The sequence below is a fragment of the Gopherus evgoodei genome, chromosome 4, assembly GCF_007399415.2.
Source record: "Gopherus evgoodei ecotype Sinaloan lineage chromosome 4, rGopEvg1_v1.p, whole genome shotgun sequence".
Lineage (NCBI taxonomy): Eukaryota > Metazoa > Chordata > Testudines > Testudinidae > Gopherus > Gopherus evgoodei.
In genome coordinates, this window is record NC_044325.1 from 125328161 (window position 1) to 125343252 (window position 15092).

Below are 15092 nucleotides of genomic sequence, written 5' to 3' on the forward strand. Positions count from 1 at the left end.
GACTCTCATCCCTCAGCTCCCTGAGAAGGGTCACACCTGTGAAATCCACAGAGGGAAAGCACCCTGTAGCATAGTTCCCAGACTCAAAATAGCCCTATGTCATAAACGGATAGTTAAGAGTTAATGGAGCAGAAGTACTTCATATCTCTTTTGCCTGTAAAGGGTTAACAAGATCAGTGGACCAGGCTGTCACCTGACCAGAGGACCAATCAGGACAGGATACTTTCAAATCTTGAGGGAGGGAAGTTTTGTGTGTGCTGTTAGTTTTTGGTTGTTGTTCACTCTGGGGGCTCAGAGGGACCAGACGTGCAACCAGGTTTCTCTCCAATCTCCATGATACAGGTTCTTATAGATCCAGAATAGTAAGTACTAGGTAGATAAAGTGAATTAGGCTTATGTTTGTTTTCTTTATTTGCAAATGTGTATTTGGCTGGGAGGAGTTCAAATGTGTATTTGGCTGAAAGGATTTTAATTTGTACTTAGGCTGGGAGGTTATTCCCAGTATCTATAGCTGAAAGACCCTGTACCTATTCCATTTTAAATATACAAAGATAATTTTTACTGTTTTTTCTTTCTTTAATTAAAAGCTTTTCTTGTTTAAGAACCTGATTGTTTGCTTTTTTATTCTGGTGAGACCCCAGGGGACTGGGTCTGGATCCACCAGGGAATTGGTGGGGAGAAAGGAGGGAAGGGGGAGAGAGGTTAAATTTCTCTCTGTGTCAGGATTACTTTCTCTCTCAGGGAGAGTCTGGGAGGGGGAGAGAGGAGGAGGGGGGAAGGTGCATTTTCCTCCCTGTTAAAGATTCAAGGAGTTTGAATCACAGTGATCTTCCAGGGTAACCCAGGGAGGGGAAGCCTGGGAGAGGCAATGGTGAGGGAAAGGGTTTACTTTCCTTGTGTTAAGATCCAGAGGAACTGGGTCTTGGGGGTCCCCGGTCAAGGTTTTAGGGGGGACCAGAGTGTACCAGGCACTGGAATTCCTGGTTGGTGGCAGTGCTACAAGTACTAAGCTGGTAATTGAGCTTAGAAGAATTCATGCTGGTACCGCATCTTTTGGACTCTAAGGTTCAGAGTGGGGAATTATACCATGATACCCTAAAACTCTGCCCTACGAAATCATGAAACATGCTCTTCCCTCTGTGAAAGCATGTAAAGAATCCAAGAACTGGAGAGTTGAGATTGGGTCCAGAGTGACCTAGACAAATTGGTGGATTGAGCCAAAAGAAATCTGAGGACGTTCCACAAGGACAAGGGCAGAGTCCTGCACTTAGGATGGAAGAATCCTATGCACTGCTACAGGCTGAGGACGGAGTGGGTAAGAGTTAGGGTCATGTGCTCCAGACCCCTAATCATTTTTGTTGCCCTCCGCTGGACTCTTTCCGATTTTTCCACATCCTCCCTGTAGTGTGCGGCCCCAAACTGGACACGGTACTCCAGATGAGACCTCATCAATGTCAAATATAGGGGAACGATCACGTCCTTTGATCTGCTGGCAATGCCCCTACTTATACAGCCCCAAATGCCGTTAGCCTTCCTGTCAACAAGGGCACATGGTTGACTCGTATCCAGCTTCTCATTCTCTAACTCCTAGGTCCTTTTCTGCAGAACTGCTGCCTAGCCATTTGGTCCCTAGGTTATAGCAGGGCATGGAATTTTTCCATCCTAAGTGCAGGACTCTGCCCTTGTCCTTGTTAAACCTCATCAGATTTCTCCTTGCCACTTCTGCTGGCATGGGTAGGCATCTTGTAGGCCTTTCTAGAAGAGAATTTGGAACTGAGTTGGGAAAACCAGTTTCAAAACAGGAAGCACAGGTTTCGTTTCATTTATTTATAATATTAAATAATCCTTTCCTCCTAGTGTCACAATCATAAGTGCTTCAGCGTTACAGTTTTCCAGAGGGAAAACTTAACTTCTCTCCTAAGGGAGTTGAGAGAAAACACTTTTCAGAGTCCAAAAGAGACAAGACGGGTGAGGTTAAGAGCTGTAGAGGACCAACCTCTGTTGGTGAAAGAGACAAGCTTTGGAGCTAACCCAGAATTCTTCTTCAGCTCCGTGTAGCCCCAAAGTTTGTCTCTTCCACAAACAGAAGTTAGAACATAAGAACGGCCATACTAGGTCACAGCAGGGGTCCATCTATCCCACTAGCCTGTCTTCCAAAAGTGCCCAATGCCAGGGGCTCCAAAGAGAATGAACAAAACAAGTAAGTGATCCATCTCCTGTCGCCCATTCCCAGCTTCTGGCACAGAGAGGATAGGGACACCATCCTTGCCCGTGCTGGATAATAGCCCTTGATAGACCTGTCCTCCATGAACTTATCTAGTCCAGTTTTGAACCCTCTTCTGGTCTTGGCCTTCATAACACCCTCTGGCAAAGAGTTCCCCAGGTTAACTGTGCATTGTGTGATGAAATATTTCCTTTTGTTCATTTCAAACCTGCAGCCTATTCATTTCATTTGGTGACCCTCCTACTTCTTGTGTTATTCTGAGAAAGAGTAAATAACACTCCCTTCCTTGGTCCTTTAAAAGATATTATGTGACCCGCTCCCCCATGTCTCTCATGTCCTGGGACCAACATGGGTGCAACAGCACTGCAAACAACAAGGTTCAAAGTCGATGCACATGGAAGAAATATTTGGGGTTTCGTTCCTTATGTCCTGGTCCCATCGTGTGGCCATTTCCTTTCCCTCCTCTGTTACAAGCTTTGGTGTTTTGCACAGAAACATTATTTCCCCAGGAGAGACCCAGGAGTGGTGGCTGCATTCCTGTACCAAACAGTCACTAGAAGGGGACAGACAAAGGCCTTGAGGACAAAGCATCCATCACAGTCAAAAAATTATCTCCCTCCTGCAGGTGACTGGCAGCCTGAGTTTGTTCCTTATCCTCCCTGAATCTGGGGGCTGGACTCAACACTATCCAGCCCCTCTGCATGTAGCAGGAACAAACACAAACCTTGTCTTTAAAACAAGCTGTCTCCTTCCTTTTCAGGGAAGATATTCCTATAATTGAAATTGAGCTTCAGTTCCCCTCTCCTAGGGCTCGGTTGTGTGTGGGGTATTGGTGGTATAGTGGTGAGCATAGCTATCTTTTAAGCAATTAATCTGAGTTCAAGTCCTAGCCAATGTAATAATGGCTTTTGTCTTTTGTTGGTTCATTGTCTGGAAATGATTTAATTTCAGTCACATTGTGTTACAATCACATTATCAATAGAATGAAACAATATATGTGTCAAAGTCCAGCAGGTCATGCAGGATGGAGATGTACAAGGGGCTGGAATGTGTCATCTGAGAAAGACAGAATGCTTGGAAACCTCCATCTCCCATTCCCTGGCCTTCTGTGTTATGATTCCAGCTGTGTGCAATGTTTATCTGTTCCCGCATTATGGGGAAATTAAGTTTTGAGTCCATTTTTGCTCCGGCAGATTCCTTTGCTGTTACAATTATGACATGAACAAAATGGAGGCACAATAAAAATAAATGCAAAATTGCAATACAGTTAGGGAAAGAGAAGATCACAGTTAAGCCAAACACTTCAAAATAAAAATACTAAAAATTACCCCCCTCCCCCACTATAGGGGGTGGGGTACAGCTCTGACTGAGAAGCCCCACAGGAGAAATTTCAGCCCAAAGACAAATTTGTGTGAATTGTTGAGAAGTGAAGAGCCCCCTTCCCTCCCCGCAAATCCCCAGAACTCTAGTGTCACCCTCATGGCACCAGCACAGGGAACCCAGTGGGATGGGATTATAGAATACCAGGGGGAGGGAGCAGGGGAGAGAGGTGACAGGGAGTCTCTCTTTTTCCTTCTCTCTTCACTTTCTGTTCTTCTCTTTCCTTCCAGGAATTGCAGTCATAGCAGGGAGGGCTTTGTCTCATTGTAAGGGATCCATGTCGGTCACGGAGGTTGTGGCAGTGATGGATTCTGTGACTTCCTGCGACCTCCATGACTTCTATTAGTGGCCATTGTGGCTGACTCCAGGGCCACCCAAGCTGCTGGCTCTGGGGATCATCCAAGCAGCGGCCAATGCAGCTGGCCCTGGGAACCACTTGACCAGTTGTTCTGAGGGCAGTGGGAGCAGCTGCAGCTTGGTGGCCCCTGGCAGCACTCCCAGGGTGCCTGAAGCAGCAGCTGGCCCCTGGGGCTCCCCCGCTACCCCTGGCAGCAGCTGGAGTGGCAGCAGCTCTCAGGGCCTCTCCCCTGGTAGCTGCTGCTCATTATCCATCAAATAAATCAAAACACTTCCCTCTGCAAGTGGATTTAGCCCAGGACCCTCAGAGTCAGCAGCTGTTACACCCCCCACTGAGCTCTTTGGTCAGGTGTCCTAGCGCTGGAAGCCTGCTATTTAGATCCTAAAATAATGTTTTTCCAACTGGGGAGGGGTGTTAAATTTTGGACTGGACATTGTAGCTCCACCATTATTTTATTGAATTGCTTCAAAACAGCAAGTATAAGAACGGCCGTACCGGATCAGACCAAAGGTCCATCTATCCCAATATCTGTCTACAGACTGTGGCCAATGCCAGGTGCCCCAGAGGGAGTGAACCTAACAGGCAATGATCAAGTGATCTCTCTCCTGCCATCCATCTCCATCCTCTGACAGAGGCTAGGGACACCATTCCTTACCCATCCTGGCTAATAGCCATTTATGGACTTAACCACCATGAATTTATCCAGTTCTCTTTTAAACCCTGTTGTAGTCCTAGTCTTCACAACCTCCTCAGGCAAGGAGTTCCACAAGTTGACTGTGCGCTGCGTGAAGAAGAACTTCCTTTTATTTGTTATAAACCTGCTGCCTGTTAATTTCATTGGTGACCCCTAGTTCTTATATTATGGGAATAAGTAAATAACTTTTCCTTATCCACTTTCTCCACACCACTCATTATTTTATATACCTCTATCATATCCCACCTTAGTCTCCTCTTTTCCAAGCTGAAGAGTCCTAGCCTATTTAATCTTTCCTCATATGGGACCCTCTCCAAATCCGTAATCATTTTAGTTGCCCTTTTCTGAACCTTTTCTAGTGCCTGTATATCTTTTTTGAGGTGAGGAGACCATCTCTGTACACAGTATTCGAGATGTGGGCAGGGCCGGTGCAACCATTTCGGCGGACTAGGCTGTTGCCTAGGGCGCCGAGATTTCAGGGTGCCAAAAAGCATCCCCCAATTTTTTTTAATGTTTGAGCAGCCGCTGCTGCTGGGGCAGAGAGGGAATATGAGCTGCCGGGAGTAGCCGGCAACCCAGGGTGTCCCCGGGTCAGGGCGCCTCCGTGGCAGCCGGCAGCCCAGGGTGTCCCCCCGGGTCAGGGCGCCGCTGCCGCAGCCCGCAGTCCAGGGTGTCCCCTGGATCAGGGCACCTCTGCGGCAGCCCGCAATCCACGGTGTCCCCCGGGTCAGGGCGCCTCCGCGGCAGCCCGCAGTCCAGGGTGTCTCCCAGGTCAGGGCGCCTCCGCGGCAGCCCGCAGTCCAGGGTGTCCCCTGGGTCAGCGCATCACCGTGGCATCCGGCAGCCCAGGGTATCCCCCGGGTCAGGGCGCCTCCACGGCAGCCCGCAATCCAGGGTGTCCCCCGGGTCAGGGCACCTCCGTGGCAGCTGTCAGTCCAGGGTGTCTCCTGGGTCAGGGCACCTCCGCGGAAGCCAGCAGCCCAGGGTGTCCCCTGGGTCAGGGCGCATCCGCGGCAGCCCGCAGCCCAGGGTGCCCCTGAGATAGGGTGCCTCCATGGCAGCCAGCAGCTCAGGGTGTCCCCTGGGTCACTGCGCCGCCCCAGCAGCCGGCAGCCCAGGGACGGGGGTCCCCTGGCCCAGGGAAACCCCGGGCTGCCAGCTGTCGCGGAGGCGCCCTGACCCTGGGTCAGGGCGCCGCTGCAGCAGCCAGCAGTCCAGGGTGTCCAGAGGGGGTGGCAGGCAGCTCCCGTGGAGCTGCCGCAGTCGTGCCTGCGGACGGTCGGCTGCTCGCGCAGCTCTGGTGGACATCCCGCAGACACCACTGCGGCAGCTCCACCGGAGCCGCGGGACCAGCGCGCGGGGCGGCGAAATTGCCGTCTGCCTAGGGCGCTCAAAACTCTAGCGCTGGTCCTGGATGTGGGTGTACCATGGATTTCTATAAGGGCAATAATATATTCTCCATCTTATTCTCTATCCCCTTTTTAATGATTCCTAACATCCTGATTGCTTTTTTGACTGCCTCTGCACACTGCGTGGACATCTTCAGAGAACTGTCCATGATGACTCCAAGATCTTTTTCCTGACTCGTTGTAGCTAAATTAGCCCCCATGATATTGTATGTATAATTGGGGTGTTTTTTTTCCAATGTGCATTACTTTACATTTATCCACATCAAATTTCATTTGCCATTTTGTTGCCCAATCGCTTAGTTTTGTGAGATCTTTTTTTGAAGTTCTTCACAGTCTGCTTTGGTCTTAACTATTTTGAGCAGTTTAGTATGACCTGCAAATTTTGCCACCTCACTGTTTTTCCCCTTTCTCCAGATCATTTATGAATAAATTGAATAGGATTGGTCCTAGAACTGACCCTTGGGGAACACCACTAGTTACCCCTCTCCATTCTGAGAATTTACCATTAATTCCTACCCTTTGTTCCCTGTCTTTTAACCAGTTCTCAGTCCATGGAAGGACCTTCCCTCTTATCCTGCGGCAATTTTATTTACATAAGAGCCTTTGGTGAGGGACCTTGTCAAAGGCTTTCTGGAAATCTAAGTACACTATGTCCTTGTCCACATGTTTGTTGACCTCTTCAAAGAACTCTAATAGATTAGTAAGACATGATTTCCCTTTACGGAAACCTGTTGACTATTGCTCAACAGTTTATGTTTTTCTATGTGTCTGACAATTTTATTCTTAACTATTGTTTCGGCTAATTTGCCCCATACTGACATTAGACTTACCGGTCTGTAATTGCTGGGATCACCTCTAGAGTCCTTTTTAAATATTGGCATTACATTAGCTAACTTCCAGTCATTGGGTACCAAAGCCGATTTAAAGGACAGGTTACAAATCTTAGTTAATAGTTCCGCAACTTCACATTTGAGTTCTTTCAGAACCTCCTCTAGCGACACTTTAATCTGTGACAGATCCTCAGATTTGTCACCTACAAAAGCCAGCTCATGTTTGGGAATCTCCCTAACATCCTCAGCCATGAAGACTGAAGCAAAGAATCCATTTAGTTTCTCCGCAATGACTTTATCATCTTTAAGTGCTCCTTTTGTATCTCGATCATCAAGGGGCCCCACTGATTGTTTAGCAGGCTTCCTGCTTCTGATGTTCTTAAAAAACATTTTGTTATTACCTTTGGAGTTTTTGGCTAGCAGTTCTTCAAACTCCTCTTTGGCTTTTCTTATTATACTCTTGCACTTAATTTGGCAATTTTTATGCTCCTTTCTATTTGCCTCACTAGGATTTGACTTCTGCTTTTTAAAGGAAGTCTTCATTCACTGCCCTTGCCCCAAGTACCAACTCTGCAGCTCCCATTGGCCAGGAACTGCAGCCAATGGGAGCTTGGGGATCAGCGCCTGCAGGCAGCGGCGCACGGAGATCTCCTGGCCCCGCCCACCTAGGAACTGCTGCCACAGGGTTGTGTGTACCGGTCACTTTGGGAGCTGTACTGCCTAGGGTAAGCGCCACCCCTTCTGCACTCCAACCCCCTCCCCCAGTGCAGAGCCAGCACCCCGCACCCAAATTTCCTCCCAGAGCTTTGCTTGTCTTCCTTTCACCCGGAACCATCCTTCTCCTGGGATGCAAGTAGCCATCCCTGGGACGCCAAGAGGCAGGCACAGGATTCTACCTCCCAGCAGCCAACCGCACCTCCCCAGGCTTTGCAAAACAAATGGTGATGCTCTACTAACCCCACTTAGCCACACTGAGATGCTTAGCTTCTGCCCTGCCTTGCTCAGATCGACTTTCCTCTTTTGCCCCATTCCTGCCTCACTTTCTCCTTTGGCAACTCATGCAAAAGAGGCCAGCAGAAAGAGCCGGCCGCCATAGGCCAACCTCCAAGGGCAAAGGAGACCAAGCCACAGGGCTTCAAAAGGTGACTGGCCAAGATCCTCTAGCTTTCCCCTGCTGATGCTAAGGCTTTTTCTCAGCTCATTTCACCACCCTCTGTCCTGCAGGGGTTGGGGTTGTTGCAGGTGTTACCCAAAATTGGGCCAGCTAGTAAGCTTAGGGAGGACTAATGACCCACCAGAGCTTGGCAGAAAGCAGCACGTTTATTATACTGACAGCTAAGCTCAAAAGAAGAGAAGGCGTCACACTCACACAACTGGCACAGCACTGGAGATGTCAGGATTCTGCAAGGTAAGTGTCTCACAGCACCGTGATGGACTGTGTGATGAAGGTAAGTCTTCCTGAGGCACAATGAAATGCAGCACAGTGGACCCAGTGAAGGGCATTCACTGGAGGTACAAGCTTGTGAGTGCACTCCTGAGCATGGGGCCCCTTCCCCTTTTAAGGACCTGCTCCTCATGGCCTGCAGCTAGAGATGACTTGACTGCATCTGGTTGCCCACACTCCACCTTGGGCAGTGTCCATGCTCTGGGTGTGTGAGTGCTGCCTATTTAGAGTCCCAGACACCTTGTCTACCTGGGAGCTCTTCAAGCAGCCCATTCATCCCACAAGCATTCCAGGAGGGAGTAAGGGAAAGCCACTTCACAGGTATTCAGAAAGGGAGAAGAGACAAAGGTGGGAATGGGAGAAGTATAACAGACCTTTTGAGCATAGAAATCAATGCTGTTCCCACAACAGCAGGGACAGGCCAGTAGGAGCTGGGAAATTAAGCCCTCCTGTTTTTGCTGATTTCAAACCAGGAACCTTTTACATGTTAGGCAAACATGATAACCATTACACTGCAGAACCTCTGTCATGGTGCTCTGCCCCTCCCTTCATAAGAACATAAGAATGGCCATACTGGGTCAGACCAAAGGTCCATCCAACCCCGCATCCTATCTGCCAACAGTGGCCAATGCCAGTTGCCCCAGAGGGACTGAACCTAACAGGTAATGATCAAGTGATCTCTCTCCTGCCATCCATCTCCACCCTCTGACAAACAGAGGCTAGGGATACCATTCCTTACCCATCCTGGCTAATAGTCATTCATGGACTTAACATCCATTAATTTATCTGCAAAAAGAATGAGGAGTCCTTGTGGCATCTTAGAGACTAACAAATTTATTTGAGCATAAGCTTTCGTGGGCTAAAACCAACTTCATTGGACGCATGCAGTGAAAAATACAGCAGGAAGATATATATACAGAGAGAACAGGAAAAAATGAGTGTTGCCATACACACTATAACAAGAGTGAACAGTTAAGGTGAGCTATTACCAGCAGGAGAAAAAAAACCCTTTTGTAGTGATAATCAGGATGGCCCATTTCCAACAGCTGACAAGAAAGTGGGAGTAACAGTAGAGTGACAAATAAACATGGGGAAATAGTTTTACTTTGTGTAATGACCCATCCACTCCCAGTCTTTATTCAAGCCTAATTTAATGGTGTCCACTTTGCAAATTAATTCCAATTCAGCAGTCTCTCGTTGGAGTCTATTGTTGAAGGTTTTTTGTTATAATATTGCCACTTTTAGGTCTGTAATCGAGTGAGCAGGGAGATTGAAGTGTTCTCCTACTGTGTTTGAATGTTATAATTCTTGACATGTGATTTGTGTCCATTTATTCTTTTACGTAGAGACTATCCGGTTTGTCCAATGTGCATGGCAGAAGGGCATTGCAGGGACATGATGGCATATATCACATTGGTAGATGTTCTGGTGAACAAGCCTGTGATAGTGTGGCTGATGTGATTAGGTCCTATGATGGTGTCCACTAAATAGATATGTGGACAGAGTTGGCAACGGGCTTTGTTGCAAGGATAGGTTCCTGGATGAGTGTTTTTGTTGTGTGGTTGCTGGTAAGTATTTGCTTCAGGTTGGGTGCTGTCTGTAAGCAGGGACTGGCCTGTCTCCCAAGATCTGTGAGAGTGAGGGATCGTCCTTCAGGATAGGTTGTAGATCCTTGATGATGCGCTGGAGAGGTTTTAGTTGGGAGTTTAAGGTGACAGCTAATGGGGTTCTGTTACTTTCTTTGTTGGGCTTGTCCTGTAGTAGGTGACTTCTTGGTACTCTTCTGGCTCTGTCAATCTGTTTCTTCACTTCAGCAGGTGGGTATTGTAGTTGTAAGAATGCTTGATAGAGATCTTGTAGGTGTTTGTCTCTGTCTGAGGGGTTGGAGAAAATGCGGTTGTATCTTAGAGCTTAGCTGTAGACAATGGATTGTGTGCTGTGGTCTGGGTGAAGGCTGAAGACATGTAGGTAGGTATAGCAGTCAGTAGGTTTCCAGTATAGGGTGGTGTTTATGTAACCATCACTTATTAGCACTGTAATGTCCAGGAAGTGGGTGTCTTGTGTGTACTGGTCCAGGATGAGGGTTGATGGTGGGATGGAACTTGTTGAAATCATGGTGGAATTCCTCAAGGGCTTCTTTTCCATGGGTGCAGATGATGAAGATGTCATCAGTGTAGCGCAAGTAGAGTAAGGGTGTTAGGGGACGAGAGCTGAGGAAGCGTTGTTCTAAGTCAGCCATAAAAATGCTGGCATACTGTGAGGCCATGTGAGTACCCATATCAGTGCCATTGATTTGAAGGTATACATTGTTCCCAAACGTGAAATAGTTATGTGTGAGGACAAAGTCACAAAGTTCAGACATCAGGTTTGCCGCGACATTATCAGGGATACTGTTCCTGACAGCTTGTAGTCCATCTTTGTGTGGAATGTTGGTGTAGAGGGCTTCTATCTCCATAGTGGCCAGGATGGTGTTTTCTGGAAGATCACCAATGGATTGTAGTTTCCTCAAGAAGTCAGCGGTGTCTTGAAGATAGCTAGGAGTGCTGATAGCGTAGGGCCTGAGGATAGAGTCTACACAGCCAATCAGTCCTGCTGTCAGGGTGCCAATGCCTGAGATGATGGAGTGTCCAGGATTTCCAGGTTTCTGGATCTTGGGTAGACAATAGAATACCCCTGGTCGGCGTTCTAGGGGTGTGTCTGTGCAGATTTGTTCTTGTGCTTTTTCAGGGAGTTTCTTGAGCAGATGGTGTCGTTTCTTTTGGTAACTCTCAGTGAGATCAGAGGGTAATGGCTTGTAGAATGTGGTGTTAGAGAGCTGCCTAGCAGCCTCTCGTTCATATTTCGACCTATTCATGATGACGACAGCACCTCCTTTGTCAGCCTTTTTGATTATGATGTCAGAGTTGTTTCTCAAATAAATGTGTTAGTCTCTAAGGTGCCACAAGTACTCCTCATTCTTTTTGCTGATACGGACTAACATGGCTACCACTCTGAAATCTATTAATTTATCTAGTTCTCTTTTAAACCCTGTTATAGTCCTAGCCTTCACAACCTCCTCAGGCAAGGAGTTCCAGAGGTTGACTGTGCGCTGTGTGAAGAAGAACCTTCTTTCATTTGTTTTAAACATGCTGCACATTAATTTCATTTCATGGCCCTTAGTTCTTATATTATGGGAACAAGTAAATAACTTTTCCTTATTCACTTTCTCCACACCACTCATGATTTTATCATATCCTTTATCATATCCCCCCTTAGTCTCCTCTTCTCCAAGATGAAAAGTCCTAGTCTCTTTAATCTCTCCTCATAAGGGACCCGTTCCAAACTCTAATCGTTTTAGTTGCCCCTTTCTGAACCTTTTCTAGTGCCAGTATATCTTTTTTGAAATGAGGAGACCACATCTGTACAGAGTATTAAAGATATGCATGTACCATCGATTTATATAAGGGCAATATAATATTCTCCATCTTATTCTCTCTCCTTTTTTTAATGATTCCTAACATCCTGTTTGCTTTTTTGATTTCTACTGCACACTGCATGGTTGTCTTCAGAGAACTATCCATGATGACTCCAAGATCTCTTTCCTGATTAGTTGTAGCTAAATTAGCCCCCATCATATTGTATGCATAGTTGGGGTTATTTTTTCCAATGTGCATTACTTAACATTTATCCACATTAAATTTCACTTGCCATTTTGTTGCCCAGTCACAGTTTTATGAGACCTCTCTGAAGTTCTTCATTGTCTGCATTGGTCTTAACTATCTTGAGCAGTTCAGTATCATCTGCAAACTTTGCCACCTCACTGTTTACCCCTTTCTCCAGATCATTTATGAATAAGTTGAATAGGATTGACCATTGGGGAACACCACTAGTTACCGCTCTCCATTCTGAACACACTGATGGGCAAACCTGGAGAGAGTGGTGGCAGCCCCTCGATAGGTCAGCTGGTAGAGCAAAGGACCGGAGCTGGCACTCAGGGTCATCCTTATGTCTCACTTTTGACTCCAGCTTGAAGGAGAGTTTCTTTTTCTTCCCCTTGCTGAGAAAGAGCAAGAGAAGGAAGAAAGGTCAGGTGTGCCAACTTAACACACAAATCCATGCTGTCTTTTCTTGCTTGGGAGCCTGAAATGAGGGACTCATGGTGGATAAAGGCACTGCTATGCTTCCACAGAAAAGCCCACTGCTGCACACAAAGAGCATGGGAGTGAACCAGGGACCTCGAGATTGTTAGTCTAACACGCTCCCAACTGAGCTAAGTCAGCACCTGAAGGGCATTTTTTGGGCCTGCTGCTTCTCTGTCCGGGATGTTTTTGTCAGCCCTGGCACACAAAAAAGGGCATAATTGCAAGCGCCCACGAAGGCTAGATGAATTTTTGCCTGCCTTGCTCAGCTTGACTTGCTTCCTCTCCCCATTCCTGCCTTAGATCCTGGGTTACCTGGTGGCTGAAGATGGTCCATTGTCTCAAGCGGTGCCAGAGCCTGACACAGTGCCCCTGGGCAGCCTTTGCTCTGCACGTGCCGGTCGTGCACATTTGCAAATATTTTAAAGCTCCTGTCAGTAAGTTCTGGGGACAGTTGCTCACCTTCAGAGGAATCTCCCTAAAATTGGCCTGTTTCACACAGTGGTACATTGACCTCTGTTCAAACTGAGCCAAAGTGGGGGAGTCTCGCTGCTGTGGCCACCACTGCTGTGAGGATGTCCACTGTTGTGGATGAAGCCATCCTGCAAGCACCTTCCACCTATCCACCCACTGAAAATCCTGTAGGATGTAAGGTGGGAATAGAAGAACACGGGGGGAGGGGAGGCTTCCTAATCTCCTCCCCCTTCTCCCACCATCAGCCATCCCATACCCGGTGCTGCACCCAGTGGGGTAAAAAAAAATACGGCCATATCGGAAGAGTCAGTTGGGTTCTTTGTGGTTGTGCTACCATTCCCCTCGGGCCTGACCTGACCTGCAGCTCAGCCACCCACTGAAAATTGAAACACAAAACAGTAGAACCGTACAAGGCTTCAAAGGTAGGGATGTCCTATTGCCCCACAAGAAGTGGAAGGCCATCGTGTTCAGTCTCAGTAGCACTCATGGAGCAGGGGAAAATACATGGCTCAGGAAATTCCCCACAGATGGATCTTGAACATGGCAACCTTGTAGGTAATGACAAAGTCCACTTACACCACAGGTCAAATCATTCCTCACAGGCCAGCAACCACTTCTCCCAGTTTGCGTTCCCCAACTTGTCCCCAGCTGAATGCTAGAAGGTCCAGCTCATCAACCTGCCCACTCCTGCAGCCCTCCTCTTTCGCCCTGACTGATAGGGAGGAGTATTAAGCCTCCCTCCCTTAGGCCCTTCAGCATTCCTGGGGAACACCAACACCGCCCAAGTGACTTTGGGCCAGTAGGTCAACCAATAGGGCTGCCTCCTAGGCCAGGCTGCAGCCCAGGACTGAGAGGAAATGGAGCTCCCATCCCTACCTACAAGACTGCAGGCAAGGCCAGGCTTCTGGATCAAACATCCCCTCTTGCGCTCAAGTCACAACAGCTAGCAGGCAAAAGACAGGTTACCATGGCCTTTGAGAAAGCAAGATAGAACCTTGGAAGACCCAGCAGGGTTAGATGGCACAGGAATTGTTCTCAGATCCCACCAAGACTTCAACTAAGATTGCAGGATTCAAAGTCCCAAGTGCTGCTCTTACACCATGGGACCAATAGGGAACCCCCAGACCTCTGCTGAGTTCTAGTGGGGATGACCCTGTGAGGGCAGCCCTGCATTTGCTCACCAAGTTGGCATGCAGCAGTTTGCTGCAGCTCCCAGAGGCCTTTCTTAATCCAGACTGAGACACCAATGAGCATGTGAGGAAGTTGCCCCTTCAGTCCCAGGCAGTACATGGCCCTTCCTAGGAAAGGCCAAGTCCTGGGGAAAAAAGGTGATGTCAAATAACATCCTGGAGAGATGCCTTTTTTAGTTTTGGGCAGAATGATTCTTTTTTCACCTGACCCAGGACTTGAACCTTGGACCCTCAGATTAAAAGTCCAATGTGCTGCCAACTGAGCTAGCCAGGATCATCTGCAAAAGAAGAAAATTTTCAAGAAAAACTGTGGGAAACAATACAGAAAACCTGCTACTCTTGCTCTCTAAGTAGTCTTAGCCCCAGGCTGCTCCTCCATCTGGCACCCTGAGGCCTTATTCTTTTTTTAATTAAATATCAAATCCAGGAGAAAACAGTTATACAAAGCAAAACGAAATCACATACAGAAATGTCATTGGAAATACAAAAATTAAAAAGGAAAATGCAATCCCCAACACTTTATCATGTCTGGGCCATTCCTGTATTGAGAGCACCCGCTAAGGTCCCTGTATGCTTACGAGAAATCTGGAGGAATTCATACCACAGCCTGAACATGAAACTCAACTGCTCCCAGGTGCTGCAGTAAAACCCGTTCCCTGCTGTGATGTTGCACTCCATAGGATTTTATGAAAATATGCTAATGAGTGTGAATATAAAGTGACTGGACTATGCTTCATGCAAAAGGTCTCCTGTAAGGTATCATTACAAAACTTATTATCTACTGTGTGTGTTAATCCTATTTGTATGAACCAATCATTCTTGGATTTGAAACTAGAAATATGAAATATAACTCTGATGTCTTGTTGTAATGATGCAAAGTGTGGGCCATTAATAATGGTTTGGAATCTTGATGACTCCCATTAACCAGGACAATCGACTGGAGATGGCTCTGTCCTGCACCATCTGTGAGT